Genomic DNA, 15,901 nt, shown 5'->3' with positions numbered 1-15,901 from the left:
GAATCAACTAGATAAAATAGGTCAGAATTATTGAAACTGGTGCAATGAAAAAAAAAAAAAAAAAAAAGGAGCGCCTAGTTGCGTCAGGTTGCTGCTTTAATTTTTAAAAGCTCTCTGAGAAATAAAAGCTGTAAGCTAATTGGTTGGCATGGGCAACACCTCCATTTTTTGCACCTATCTCCCCCAATAGATTTTTAGAAGTGGTATATAAAAATATCTAGGACAGGGTGTCTACTGCAGCAGTTCACTATTATCCCCATGTAAGAAACAAAAGCTTCCATTTCCCTAGAGATACAGAAGTATGCGTGTGCGCACGCGTGTGCGTTGTAAACATAAATACAGAACGCAAGAATTATATGAAGCGAGCTCCTTGACTTGATATTGCTATAATAACAATGCAGAGAAAGGATTGCCGATGGTCCTGCCAGGTCGTGTGACTACCACAGGCAAGCCCTGGAAACTGTTTACAAATGTATTTCAGCTGCAATTATTTCCAATAATTTATCACGGTTACCAGGGCTGTCACTAAAATGAAGGTGTTAAATCCCAGAAGAGAGGCTGAGATATTTCACGCATCAGATCCACAGCAGAAAGGGCCTGTTCACATCCACGTTCTGTGTTCCTGTTGCTCTGCTCTGTCAGAGTAGTACAACGAAAAAAAACGGAAGCGCTGGTCCAGTTGAGCGACGGACAGAATCTATTGACTTTAATGGGTTAAGTCGGGTTCCTGTCATTTTACTGGAAACAATAGCACAGTACAGAAATTGACCTGTGGTGTGTTTTTTTTTAGATTGTATTACAAGGAAGAACATTTCTTCAGCGTGGCCGCCATGTAACACAGGAGCTGCAGGGAAATCACCTGGTGGGATTTCCGTTCAGACATAACATTAAAACCACCTGCATAAAATTGTGTAGGTGCCCCTTGTGATGCCAAAAAAGCTCTGATCCGTTGAGGCACATATTCCACAAGTTCTCTGGAGGTGTCCTGTGGTATTTGGCAGCAATACGTTAGCAGCAGATCCTTTACGTTCTGTAAGTTGGAGCCTCCATGGCTTGGATTTGTTTTTCCAGTACATCCAACAGAAGCTTGATTTGAGAATTTGGAGGCCAAATCAACCCCTTTTTTTCATGTTCTTTAGACCATTCGTGAACAATTTTTGAAGTGTGGCAGGTCTCATCATCCCACTGATAAAGGCTACGGTCATTAGGGGATTCTATTGCCATGAAAGGGTGTACTTGGTCTGCTACAATGTAGGTAGGTGGGATGTGATTGCCCTGAGCATCAGACTGCCTCTGCTGGTTTGCCTACCTCCCATGATGCATCCTGGTGCCGTCTCTCCCTGGGTAAACAATGCACACAGCCGTCCACATGATGTAAAAGACAACGTGCTTCATCAGACCAGGCCACAGTTCTGACACTTCTGTGCCCATTGTCGGGGCTTTCAGCGGTGGACAGAGGTCAGAATGACTCTGCCTATTACAAAGCTGCACTGTGCAATAATTTCGCACCCAAAAGTTTGCCATTTATTGTGTACTATCTAGAAGACCAATCAGAAGGTGCAACTTAAAAAAAATTAAGAATTTAGTCTCTGCCAGGACTTACATGACAACTTTGATCCAGTAACCATACATTCCCATCCAAATGGGAAATATAAAGCATGGATAACATCGATTTGCAGTGTGTAACATTCTCAATGCATCAACCTTGTAAGGCCTTATTCACACGAACGTTGAATACGTCCGTGTGACAGCCGTTAAAACAACGGGCGTCACACGGACGCATGTTTTTCAATGGGGCCATTTACACGGCTGTTTCAACAGACCGTGTGAAGGGTTCGTTGAAAAATAGAACATGTCCTATTTTGTTACGATTTCACGGATCCCTCCATGGACTCAAGTCTATGGGGATCCGTGAAAACGGGACCCGCACGAGGGCACCTCGGACGTGAAAAGAGTCAAGTTTTTCACGTTCGAGTGTCCCCACGCTCGTGTGAATCTAGCCTTAGACTCAATTATTGATTTGCTTGCCTATGTAAATATTACCTCTAAATCTTTGCAAAACTTGACTCTCGAATTAAAGGAGAAACATATAGAATTGGGGAGCATTTCACTTATATTCAGCAGCCAGCAAAGACTGGCATCCCTCCCATTAAAAGCCATGCTTCCTTAAATTTAGGCACCAGCAGCTGCTTCAGCAGGCACATGCCCCTGGGAGTTGCACAATAGTAGTGCTTGCTTGAAAGCAAGAGCTGCTGAAATTAAAAGAGTCTAATGAAGTTCATGGATAGACAAAGTAATGTATAATTCAGGAGCCTAACGTATCTTTCAAGGACCCATGGAAAATGTGACTCCACTGACATCAACAGGGTGGACTCAAAGTAACTGGCTGGCACGAACCGCTTAGGTTCATCTATTACATCGCTCTAACATCTATGTCACCAGGCATCGCTATTATGTTAGCTGAAGATATTCAGGGAATTAAAAAGAATAAAAATGGAACAAACAATAGACAGCTGGAGAATAATCCAGAAAGCATCATTAGCATCCTGACTAAAAAAAAAGTCAAACTGTTTTTTTATGAGGTCCGGTGAAATTTCTCATTTCCATTGCTAAATGCAAAAATAAAAATAAAAATGGGGCAACTAGCTTACTTTTCCATCCAGTCTTTAGCCAGGCATGAACATGCAGCATGTTGTGCTCGGACCCCATACAAGTTGACAAAGAGAATATCACTTTAACCCCTTCTCTTCCATGTTACCATCTACATCACCCACTCCCATTTCTCGCACATATTACGACTCCATACAACCTCAGAGTTCTACGAAGCAGTCACAACACTCATAGAAGTCTATGAGTGAGATCCTACTGTACCTCCGTATGCCACCCATAATTTTATAGGTAGCCGGGTTTTTTTACTTTTTATTTAGGGCTTGTCCACACGTAACGGCATTACTGCAGAAAATGTTTGCAGCATTTCCGCAGAAAATGGTGCGGATTTTGCTGCATTTTTCTGTGATATCTCCTCTGAAAAACGCAGCAATTCAGTACGCTATCCGAAGGAGGAATTAACATGCAGTGGCACAAAAAATATGAACCGCAGTTCAATTTATGGTCGGAAATTTTACGCGTGTGGATGAGATTTGTTAAATCTCAACCACTTTGCTGCTACTGTATTCTGATGCGTATTTTCTGTCCACAATTCCAGCAATTCCGTTACGTATGGACAAGCCCTAAATGATCCAGAATAAGGATGTGGCATGTTCTATCAAATGCAGTATTACAGAGATATCCTGCTCTAGATAATTGCTAGGGAAGAATATTTCAGTAATAAGGTGCTGTGTAGTACGAAGCCGCATGGACTCCTTGGCTACTAGCAGGATTCCTTGCAGAAGTGCCCTTGTTTTTTTTCACTTATTTTTTTCAATCACGACCAGGATTCAAGGGCTTGTGCATGAAACTATTAAAATGTTTTTGTTTTTTTATGCCTACAACAGCAAACAAAACAAAAAAGCACCATTTGAGCAATGCCTATACATTTTACATTTCTAAATTAAAAGTCTTATCAAATATAAGGCATTCCAAATTGAATCCACCCATCCCTCATGTACAGTGTAGAAACTACATAGCACAATGCTGAGTCACAAAGAGGCAGAGTTTTTAAACAAAAGGCTTATTTTTTTAATAAGGGGGACGGGCGAAGTTAAAAAGTATACAATCCAGGTCAATAAAAAGCACTGCCCTCTAATCTTGGCTTTTTCCTCCTTGCTATAAAGGCATAAAGGACCCAGAACAAGAAATAGACCCACAAGCCTGAGCGACATGTTGTGCTGCACTGCATTGTCCTCCTGGAGCAACAAAAGGCCAGAGAAAAGTGAGACAAGTTATAACCCCTCCCCCAGCCTGCAGGTCCTCTCTAAGGAGCCAGGACCAGTGATCTCATCAGACTGCTCTTGCTATGAATCAGGGTGGTGGGGGTGGTGACAGTACAGGCAGAGGAGACACACACACACACACTGCACAGGCCAGGAGGAGGGGAGCGGCAACAATTACAAGAGAGTTCAATGCACAGGATAGAGAGTCCAATCCTGCTCAGGGAGGGGAGCGTGAGAGAAAAGCAGAGATGATGCAACAGCAAAACAGAGCCACAGAACTAGAAACAGCAGAAAACGGCAAATAAAACAGGACATATAAATATACACACATTTTCCAGGCACAGCAGAATGTTTGCAACAATTTGATACATTAAAAAATGGGAAATCTAACTGGGCAGACACAATGTATTACAATATAACTTATGTGACCATACACAGCACTGACTGATCAATCCTCACTCCCTGACCATACACAGAACACATGGTGCCCAGGGTGTCCACTCCAACAGCTCTGAACTACAGCGTCAGCAACACAGGCAATTAGAGAGGATGGCGTCCTTGGTGGTACATCTGCAGTGAAGGTGTTATACATACACTAGGCCTCTGTAATTAAGCTTCATGCAGTCATCTCTCCCTGACAGTACAGTGTTGTCCTAAGCAGGGGAAGAAATTTCCTGATGCTATACTCTAGTTAGCCATACCACTAATAACAGGTAGACATGGTAGGTAATTTCTGGAAATGCAATTCCCCAACTTTTGTATTCTGATGTTGCGGTCAAAATCGGCTTAGTCTTTTTTTTTTTCTTTTTTTTTACCACAGTTTGTTCCATTTTTCTATGTGGCTGAAAAATGCAATAACTCATGGTAAAAAAAACAAAAAACACAAATGCAATTTTGTTTTTGTTTTTTTACACATTTTCTTTTTTATTTGGTTCTAACCGCGCCTCAACCAGAACATCTGAATACACCCTTAGGCCCTGTTCACACTGAGTTTTTGGTAGAAGTTTTTTGACGCGGAAACCGCATCAAAAAACGGCCGAAAATGACTCCCATTGATTTCAATGGGAGGCGGATGAGTTTTTTTCCTGCGAGCGGAAAAACCGTCTCGCGGGAAAAAGAAGCGACACAACGTATCTTTGGACGTTTATATCTCTGACCTCCCATTGACATCAAAGACGCCGCATAAAAAGAAGGAGCATGTCACTTCATAGGGTCAATTGTAAAACAATTTAGGGTAGCCTTTAGGGTATGTTGGATATGTTTTCAAGGGAAAACAGTTCCTGATTTTCAGACGTTTTTTAAGCCACTCGTGTTTTTCGCGGCGTTTTTTGAGCCGTTTTCTACAGTCAATGAAAAACTGCTCCAAAGACAACCCAAAAACTGACCTGCACTTCTTGATCACGGCCGTTTTCTTACGCAGCCGTTTTGAAAAACGGACGCGTAAAAAAACGGCCCATCAGAACAGAACGCCGTTTTTCCCATTGAAATCAATGGGCAGATGTTTGGAGGAGTTCTGCTTCCGATTTTTCAGCCTGAAAATAAGCCGTGTGAACATACCCTTCCTGCTTCAAAAATGGTGGAAAATCAGAGGCTGTTTTCCCTTGAAAACAGCTCTGTAATTTTGAGCCGTTTTGAAATGTGCAAATGAACATACCCTTAAGACTACAAAAAATAAAAAAAAAAGTCAGGGACCTCCAAGTTACATAGTTCTTCAGCTTTAAAGGGGTTTTCCACTACTGGACAACTGATGACCTATCCACCGGATAGGTGATTAGTATACGATCGGTGGTTGTCGTCGTCCCCCCCCGTACCGATAAGCTGCTCCGGCTGCCTCCAGGCACCGGACATCCATGCCGGAAGCAGTTGGCTCCGGTCAGGGAATAGAGGCCGAGCTACAGCACTGTATTCAAGTGAATAGGAGCAGAGCTTCAGTTCAGCAACACGGCCGCCATGCAATGTATGGAGCCAACTGCTTCCGGCTCGTACACAGGTAGCCAGAGCAGCTGATCGGTGCAGGGTCCTGGTCTCAGACACGCACCAATCACATAATGACGACCTATCCGGTGGATAGGTCATCAGTTGTCTGGTAGTGGAAAACACCTTTAAAGGGGACCGGTCGCTAGATTTTCGGGCACTTAAATCACCACCTTGTCTTTATACTTCTGAGGTATAGCATGCTAAATATGCCCCCTCTCAAAACGGTCCCTTTTAGAATTTGGTCTAAAATTAAGTTATAAAACGTGTGTTGAATGTAAATTACAAGGGAGTCCGATGACACCCTGCACATGCTGAGATGCAGCCAAGGCCAGAACACCTGGTCTCCTCTCTGGACTCTTCTTTGGTAACTTACATTTAACAAACGCGTCTTTTTTAGACCAAATGCTAAAACGGACAGTTTTGAGAGGGGCATGTTGAGGATACTATTTCCCAGCAGTATAACGACACGCTGGTGATTTAGTGCCAGAAAACCTAGCGAAAATCTCTAAATTACATGCATTTGAAGACGCAACACGGACTGATCCCACACACACCCATTTCATAAAACAATAGATAAACTCTATAAAAGACAGCAACACAGACCAGAAGCCAAATTAGTCAACAGTCAAATGACTGACATGCAAATATGTGTTTCGTACAAGTATAAAGACCACATAAAGTATGTAAAAGGGGGAATATAAGAATTGTTATGGAGCTGTAGAAATGCTGCAACTATGGGGAACTCGCTAAACAGAATTCTCACAAATTTCATTGATCACATGGAAATTATTTGCAAAGATGAACGTATAGGGCTGAGCAGTTAAAGTTGCTCTTCTTGAAATTCTCCAGCACAGATCCAATTCTACAACTCTGGTGACATATCTATTAGAGCAGTTCTATACTTTAACAAAACATTGCATAAGGAGAAGAATCCATTTTGTCCTGGAAGTGATCTTTCATGCACAGAAGCACAAGGGCGTTTATAAAGAACTTCCTGGATGGAACAACCAGGACGTGCTCTCAGGGCAAAGACACGTGCACAAACCTTATACAATAGAACAGACAGTCCCTAGAAGTCCATATTACAGACCCATGTGCAAGCAAAAAAAATAAATCTTTTGTGCAGATTCAATAGGGGGCAACATATGTGCCCAACGTAGCATACGGATCTATAAGGGCTTATTCAAACGGCACGGTCAAATCTTGTTTTTTGTTGCAATTTTTACAAAACTCTAACTGATCCACTAGAGCAGAAAGGCAGAAATATTATGGCGAGAAATATTTTTAATTATTATTATTGCATTTATAAAAGGATGCGAGTCGTGTTCTTGTATCTATACACATTCCAGGCAAAGGGACAAAACGTTTCCACTGTCATTAAATCCAAGGCTCTTCTATATACAACTTATGTTGATTTGCATTCATCAAGAAATTCCTCAGATTAACCCCAAGGTAAACCACTGACCATGTATGCAACACTTGCCTCATACGGGGTTCACTCGTTCCCTTATAAGAAAAGGATCAGGTTATCTATAGAAGATTTTTCCAACGTGAGTGTGTGCAGCAAGCTATCGAACGCTTCTGACCGAAACCATGCAATTCTAGTAACTTTTTTAATTAATTTTTACGGACTAAAGGCCCATGCGAGAAGATGCTTGTTCAGATTCAAACCTTGAACGATAATCGCTTAATGTAAGTAGGTGTACAGACAGAACGACTAGCGATAAAACGTTTGTTAATTGTGCAAATAATTGTTAATGCGAACATAAAAAGAATCGCTGCTCGTTCTGACATTGTGGTATGTAAACATGAATCATTTGGTCGATAGCCGACATGAGACTTTGTTAAATAACCGATGAATTTTTAACGATTATTGCGAGGATAACATTGTGCGTAAATTATTGTCTGGAGTCGCTATTTGATCACTTACCATACGACTATCTGCTTGTATAAATTGATCTTTAGGCCTTCTTTACCAAAGCAGTAGAATATTCCCCTAATGCTATGTTCACACGGGGTATTTTGCCGAGTTTTTTGACGAGGAAACCGCGTCGCAAAACTCGGCAAAAACGGTCCGAGAACGCCTCCCATTGATTTCAATGGGAGGCGTCGGCGTCTTTTTCCCGCGAGCAGTAAAACGGCCTCGCGGGAAAAAAAAGCGGCATGCCCTATCTTCGGGCGCTTCCGCCTCTGACCTCCCATTGACTTCAATGGGAGGCAGGAGAAAGCGTATTTCTCGCTGTTTTATGCCCGCGGCGCTCAATGGCCGCGGGCGAAAAACGGCACGAATAATTGCCGCGAAAATCGGCGTGCAGGGAGAGGAATATCTGCCTCAAAGTTCCAAACGGAATTTTGAGGCAGATATTCCTCCCCCAAAATACTCCGTGTGAACATAGCCTAAGACATCCAAGTCCTAGAGATAATATGGATGCCTAAAGTCCTCAACACGGAGTACAGAGTACCGAAGTCCAATTGCACAAGGGGTGAAAATTCAGGAGGATGGAGTAGGGTACAATCACACGCGACAGATTTGTTGCAGAAATTTTCTGCAACTGAAAATCCGTTGCATTCATCTGAACTTGCAGAAAGCCGTGCGCCTGCTACAGAATAACAACCCCATTCAGATGAAAGAAACTGCAACAAAGTCTGCCGCGTTTGACTTCACTCTGAGAGCCAGATCGCACAGAGTTTTTTGACACTTTTTGGACACGGAATCCGCGTCGGAAAACGCGCCAAAAATGCCTCCCATTGATTTCAATGGGAGGCGGACGCGTTTTTTTTTACTACGAGCGGGAAAAAACGATCGCTGTACAAAGAAGCGTCATGCCCTATCTTTGGGCGTTTACACCTCTGACCTCCCATTGGCATCAATGGGAGGCAGAGAAAGCGTATTTCGCAGAGTTTTTTTGCCCGTAGCACTCAATGGGCGCGAGCAAAAAAGCGGCGAAAATCACGGTAAACGGCGTGCAGGAAGGTCAAAATCTACCTCAAAATCGCAAACGGAATTTTGAGGCAGAATTTTCCTCCTGGAAAACTGAATTTGTTGTGGAAAATCAGCAGCAAATACAGTAGCAGCAGAGTGGATGAGATAAAACAAATCTCATCCACATGCTGCGTAAATACTGAGCGGCAAAAAACTCTCAGAAATTGACCTGCGGTGCTGAATTTTATGTCAATTGTAATTGCTGCTTAATCGTTGCAGGTTTTTTTATTCCATTCGTTTCATCCCATGTGACCGCCGCTGCAGCCAATCACAAGCCGCAGCAGTCTCCTGGGAAGGAACGTCATTCCAGGAGGCCAGCCTGCTAAGTGCTGCAGTTTTCCGCAGCGGACATCCCTGGGCGAAAAACTGCACCACAGTTTAGTGTGGTTTTTTTGCCTGGAATTCCCTGTGGTGCACTGGGGTGGATACACTGAATGCTTTTACGCAGCATATCCGTCCCGTGTGAGCCCCCCTTAAAGTAGAGGTCCAACCCCCACCAATTACAAGAACGGGCTTACCTTGCCGTCCCTGGGAGCCCTAAAGGAATGGAGCTGTAGTGCGCATACTCGACCACCGCTCCATTTATTTCTATGGGTCTCCCAGAAAGGTTAGCCCATTCTCATGATCGGTGGGGGTCCCAGCAGTCGGACACCCACTGATCAGATATTTATCACCTATCCTGTGGATGAGTGATAAATATTGATTATGGGAAAACCCCTTTAAAGAGGTATTCTCCCCTAGAAGCATTGGTTCAAGGGGAGAACATGGTGCCTCAGATGGAGGGCATTTTTATTTTTTCCATGTTTGAGTGTCCCAAAACTACCATATTGTTCTGGATGCTAAACATGAAATACTTAAAGTTAGACTCCAATACCGTTCTCAGAAATATGAAGCATATACCTCTGGAAATGCTGAAAACGAATGACAGTAAAAAAAAAAAAAACAGACGGCACAAGAAAATAAGGCAGCTATCTCATAACTAGGACTCAGCCACTGCCTTTCTCCAAGGACTAAGCAGCCTTTGCTAATGGACGTGGTGTCTTTCCCTAGAGATGGACGCCACCACTTGAGAGTCTCACATAGCAACAGCTCCAGGGCCATGCACCAAGCCTTCTGCTCATCATTTATCAGAGAAACTCCCATCATACATCTCCCGGAGCAGCATGTTATGGATAATAATGCGCACTTCATAGGACTGATCCCATATTCTACTCACATCCTATGAAAAACCACAATGATCAGTCAACGGAGAGACAACTATGACATTAAATGTGCCTCACACTATTACAATAGCAAAATATTTCAGGAGCAAAGCATAAGAGTTAGCGGAGGAAGAGCAAACAAAAAACACTTGATAAGACCAAGAACTCAACACAATTCATTCCTTAGGTGCAATGACCCTTTAACAACTTCATAATAGACTGAGGGAGACCAGACCCCCCAAAAAAACATAACATTTTCACATCATCCAGATCATCAGAATTTGTACAGCTACAAATGAGACCCATTATCTTATTACTGAAATATGTATCTGACTATCATAACTATATTACACCGGGGACCATAAATCTGTATGAAGAATAATAAATATAAGCATTAAATATACGCACCATGTCTGCCCCAAATTAAACCATAAACCTGAGGAGCAAAGACGCCTGGTCAGCAGTACAGGAATCAGTACTGGGACCCATATACAGGGGATTGCAGTATTTGGAGATTTCCTAAACCCTGGGCAATAGAAACTGATAACCTGCCAGTGGTTCCTAAGGCACAGATAATCACACCAATGCAAACTTCACTGCTTTACTCGACCTTGGAAAAGGAAATAGGTTTGTCCACAAGCAGATGAAATATAAATCCCAAGATATAACATGTGCAATCCACCAGAAAGGAGAACTAATGTCTGTAGCTTCTCTGAAAAATCCCGGACTGTGAATGGTTAACCCCTGGATACCTCTCATGCGTCCCCTTCTTTGTAATCCACTAGCAATGAAAAACACCTGGATACAAGAGTCTACTTTCCACACATTAACCCCCGCACGGCCAAAAAAACAGTATTATCTAGAGGCCAGGTCATGTATCCCCAGCATAGTCATTCAGGGGGAGGGGCTGCAGCCTAAAAAGAGAATTGTGCATAGAGGATCCAACATTGTATTTCAGGAAAGGCTTGTCTGACGCCTAGACAAGTTCTTTAGATGTTTTGCTTTTGCATTGATAATAAAGAACATATTTCCCCTTTAGGTAAGGTTGGGTGATCTATACATCCAATTATGCCCCAGAAATTAACTATTCATCAAAAACACCCCAGCATCCCAGATAAGCGCCTGTTTATAACCAATGCAAGGAACCCATACACTAGGGCTGTGTCCTGAGTCTTCCTACATAAGGCTCCTCAGGCTTGTAGTAAGTGTGGGGTCTGCAGTGCTATAGAGGGTGGTAACCAGGGGTTTAGAGGAGAGAAGGCTGGAGAATTCCTTAAGCACACAGCAAAAACTCTTACTTCTTTCTACAGGTTTAGAGAACCAAACATTGAACTGCTGAGTTTCGAAAAATTACAGGACAGACTGTAGCATGTAAACTGAGAAGGAACAGGGAGAGAGCATGAAAGGAATTCCTAGGCTTGAGAACTGGCTGGGAGGAGAGTTAAAAGGTGGGAATGAATACAAAGATTAAAAATGCTAAGATCGAAGAAAATAAAGGGGAAAAACAACAAAAACACGAATACCTTACAACGGACACAACAAAAAAGGACTCTAGACAAAGAATGTACAACTTTACAGGTGACATGTTACACTTTTTAACTATGCAATTCACTTTCTTAAACAATATACAGAGCTGATTGCAAGGCCCGAACTCCACCCTCCAACCCGGCTGGTATTACAATAGAAATGGTGATTAAAATAAGCCAGGGGATCCTTCCTCTTGGATACTTGTGCTATGGCAGGAGGGGGATGGGAGGAGGTGTGAATTCCCAACAGCCTCCAGGTACAGACAAGGAGACCAGTGATGATCAGAACGATGGGGGGGGAGATCGGGAATAGGGACCAGGGAGGAAGGATCCTCTTACAGATACTCCATACCATTGCCCCGTATGGAGTCCAACAACTGCTACTGCATCCAAACTACCATGTTGTTAGATAGCAGATGAAAAAAAGACACATAGTTACTCAATGAGGGTCGACTGCTAAATTCCCTCACCCAAACCAAAAAAGGTGCCGATATGATCGAACAGCCCTCAGCCCCAATCTGCGTCTCTATCCGTTTCGCACCTATTAAAATCTCGTCGGATACTTTTCAACATTTTTCTCGCTCATTATGGTTACTATGGTTTCATTCGACAACAGCCGGACAAGAATTTTCCATGTGGGGGCAATGAAAACATTAACTTCAATAATACAGATTTTTACCACAACTTCATGGGGAGGGGGAGTTCCCATCATAGCAATGTATTTGTGTGTGTAGGACCTTGCATAACATTTCAATCTTGATGTTAAAAAAAAAAAGCCTGTAAAGAGTATCAGCTGTAGGGTAAACCTGTCTATAGACAATATAGGATTCCCATGAAGCCCACAGTAGTGCAATGCCCCCCTCCCCCCCTATCGCTCCTTATACTGCAGCTCCCAATGAACATCGATTATATACAGTGACCCAGGGGTCCTAAAAACTGGCGACCATGTTTGTGAAACTGGGAGGTTCGGATTACAATATAAACAACCCCAACGGAATAAAACACCCCACCCCCCCACCTACATATACATGCCTTATGGAGCAGCAGCTGCTTTATGAGCACCGATCTCTCACCAATGTTATAATAAGTATTACCCAACACTTGTGCTACAGCCCCACGTTAATACAAAGCCAACTAAACCCCAGAGGATCGAAGACCCCCATAGATTCCACAACCTTAATACCAGGTCTACAGGCTGCCCATCCTATACACAGTGCCCATCACCCATGTAAAACTACCGTATGGAGCAGCAGCTGCTTCATGATTAACCAGGTCCAAAAAACACATTACCCCAACATACAAGACCAACAATCCCCTACTATAGTAACAAACCCTATGAGGACAGATCATCAACTACGCAGAAAGTCAAGGAGAATAAAATCCGGATGACTCTGGTCGATATGTTTATGGGGTCAGTGGCAACTTATATACTCCGCATTAAAAGTGAATAAACACGGACAATGTGGGGGAGGGGTGGATTACTGAATATCGCAGCCTCTAGGTCCATAAACATGATGGCTGGGGGTGCCCGGTAATACATTATACAGGGCTCATCTGTAATAGATCTACCAGGGTTTGCATTGCTATACTGGGGGTAGTAGTTGGATTTGCATTCTCATAAGCTCCAATACAATAGTATAAATAGTGTAGAATCACAGAAATGTCAGATTGGGTTTTACAGGGTACTCTATAAGGCACTGCTATAGGGGGCTTATAAACCTCTATGTTGAGGGTTAATAACCTCTATGGATTGGAAGGGGGAAGGTTAACCCACTTCTGTGGCAGAGGAGGGGATAGTAGTGTGATAATATGGTGTATAGCAGTCACTGATGAGGTCTGGGACCCCCTGAGCCTGGTGGTGGGGTCTGTGACTCCCTGAGCCTGGTGGTGGGGTCTGTGACTCCCTGAGCCTGGTGGTGGGGTCTGTGACTCCCTGAGCCCGGTGGTGGGGTCTGTGACTCGCTGAGCCCGGTGGTGGGGTCTGTGACTCCCTGAGCCCGGTGGTGGGGTCTGTGACTCCCTGAGCCCGGTGGTGGGGTCTGTGACTCCCTGAGCCCGGTGGTGGGGTCTGTGACTCCCTGAGCCCGGTGGTGGGGTCTGTGACTCCCTGAGCCCGGTGGTGGGGTCTGTGACTCCCTGAGCCCGGTGGTGGGGTCTGTGACTCGCTGAGCCCGGTGGTGGGGTCTGTGACTCGCTGAGCCCGGTGGTGGGGTCTGTGACTCGCTGAGCCCGGTGGTGGGGTCTGTGACTCGCTGAGCCCGGTGGTGGGGTCTGTGACTGTCTGGGACCCCCTGAGCCTGGTGGTGGTGGTCTGTGACCCCCTGAGTCTGGTGGTGGGGTCTGTGACTGTCTGGGACCCCCTGACCCTCGTTGTAGGGACTGTGGCTTTCTGGGACCCCCTGAGCCTGGTTGTAGGGTCTGTAACGATCTGATCTTATACCCTTATAGGATTTGTATAGGGATGTCCACTCTGCATTGTTTATATGCCCTTCCCTATGGCAGATGTTGTATACAATGTATCAGAATTAGGATAAATATTACAAGTCTATCTCCAGAACAGGAAACCCCCCTCCGCCCACCTCCTGCCTCCAGGTAGCCATATCCAACACAAGCAACTTATCCGGGAGAAAACTGTGTAAAAGCTTCCACAAAACACCACAAACCCGTCCCATAACAACTCACAGAGCCACACGGAGCAGTAACATACCAGAGGAGACTTCGAGAACTGCCCCAGGACACCACAGCAAGACAGTGCAGAAAAAGTAACAAAATAACGAGAAATTTAGCTGGGAAAACGTCTCCTACACTTACCCGTCTTGGCAGGACCAGGCCTGCCCCACTTGAAGGGGCCAAGAACGCTTCAACACGTCCAAACGTCCCAAAACCTTAAAGGCCTCAACTTAAGCAGCGGTGTTTCCTGAGTGCCTCAGCCGAGCGCCTGACGCAAACTCAGGTAGGAGCCAGCATTCGGCGACTTCCAGACTTTGTATATCCGTTGTAGGTGCAGGGTGCTTCGCCTCGGTTCTCTCCCCTTCTTCTTGCTTGTTACTTGGGTCGGGATACTACTGCTTCTCCTCAACCCCCTTCAATCCGCATCGACAGTGGCTCCACAAGGCTTCCCCTCCCCCCTCCGACTCGCTACCTCCACGGGCGGAAACGCGACTGACCACACGGGGATCCCCGGCTCCGGCGGCAGGGGCGGCGGGAACGGGGGGGCGGGGTCCACGGCCACGCCTACCATCGTTCTTTCTATTGGTTGGACGGAGCCCAGCTCGCCGCCTACTGGGCGGCAGATGATGTCAATCATCACAGGGCTGTCACGCGATGCAGTGACTACCCGCGCCGAGAGCTGTTTTCCCACAGTAGGAGGAGAGGTGGCGAGGAGAGCGCACGTCGCTGCTTGTGTACTGGCGGCTTCACGTCCCCGTACAGTATATACTGCAGGGGACTTGTGTGTATATTTGTAGAAATGTATATTTTGAAGGTTTATCCTGGTATTTACAATGTTATATAGTATAATACAGTTCAGTGGAAAAATTAATAATTGAGCCATGTTTATCTGTAGCTATTATATAATTCCAAGCGTGTGAAAATACGCATTCTCTTTTAAAATACGGCCCCATTTCAGATGTATGGATGCGGCTTCATAGAATAATCAGCGTTATCAATATGTCTTAATCCTGTATTTATTATTTCTATATGCACCAGCCTAGTTATTCCATGTTCAGATGAATCGATTGCATTCAGATGCAAAATAAAATTGAGAAAAATTCTTTCAAAGTGGTTGTCTCGCCATACACAACCATCCTAATATGGGAGCCATTGCGCTGCTCAGCTCAACGCTGCCGATCCAGCTCCCTTGGCCAGCCAAAACCTTCAGATGAATGGCTGTCCATGTAACACATGGACAACTTGAGTCCGCCATAGCTCCCCCTTCTGGTTCGCAGAGGAGCCCCCCCGATGGCGTCCATATTCTCTTTAATCAAGCATTAATGGCACCTGATAGGTCCAGATTATCAGATCTTCAGGTTTACGTCGTAGTATATGGCGGTCCATGTACACTGCCGTGCTACGGATCTAGAGCATACTATAGGTGCTTACGCTGATATAATACGCATACATATGGAATTGTGGGAAGTAAATAAATGCCTTGTGCATCCGGCCGTATTACAGCTCAGTGTTGTACGGAGCCATAATAGGGCACCCATAGATGCATGGGGCCTTACTGCACCTCCGTATTCCTCTGATGTCATATAGAAGTTTTTAATCTGCACAAATCTGACAAAACAATAATTGTGGTGTGGTCCATCATCATGCTGTATTATGAAGGTTGTCTCACCT

The 15,901-nt window shown here is 44.5% G+C and overlaps 1 protein-coding gene across 4 annotated transcripts in view; it reads right to left on the bottom strand.

Annotated features, from left to right (window-relative positions):
• Positions 1–14,739, bottom strand: part of SETD5 (SET domain containing 5) — a 96,383-nt gene extending 81,644 nt beyond the window's left edge. For all 4 annotated transcript variants that reach the window (XM_075834065.1, XM_075834070.1, XM_075834066.1 and 1 more), the window contains exon 1: positions 14,372–14,739. The gene's annotated coding sequence lies outside the window, so the exon portion shown is untranslated. The remainder of the gene's footprint in view (positions 1–14,371) is intronic.
• Positions 14,740–15,901: the final 1,162 nt, after the last annotated feature.

Source organism: Rhinoderma darwinii, chromosome 7 (genome assembly GCF_050947455.1).
Source record: "Rhinoderma darwinii isolate aRhiDar2 chromosome 7, aRhiDar2.hap1, whole genome shotgun sequence".
NCBI classification, from domain to species: domain Eukaryota; kingdom Metazoa; phylum Chordata; class Amphibia; order Anura; family Rhinodermatidae; genus Rhinoderma; species Rhinoderma darwinii.
The sequence above is the reverse complement of the archived record's forward strand: the minus strand, read 5'-3'. Positions and strand labels throughout refer to the sequence as shown.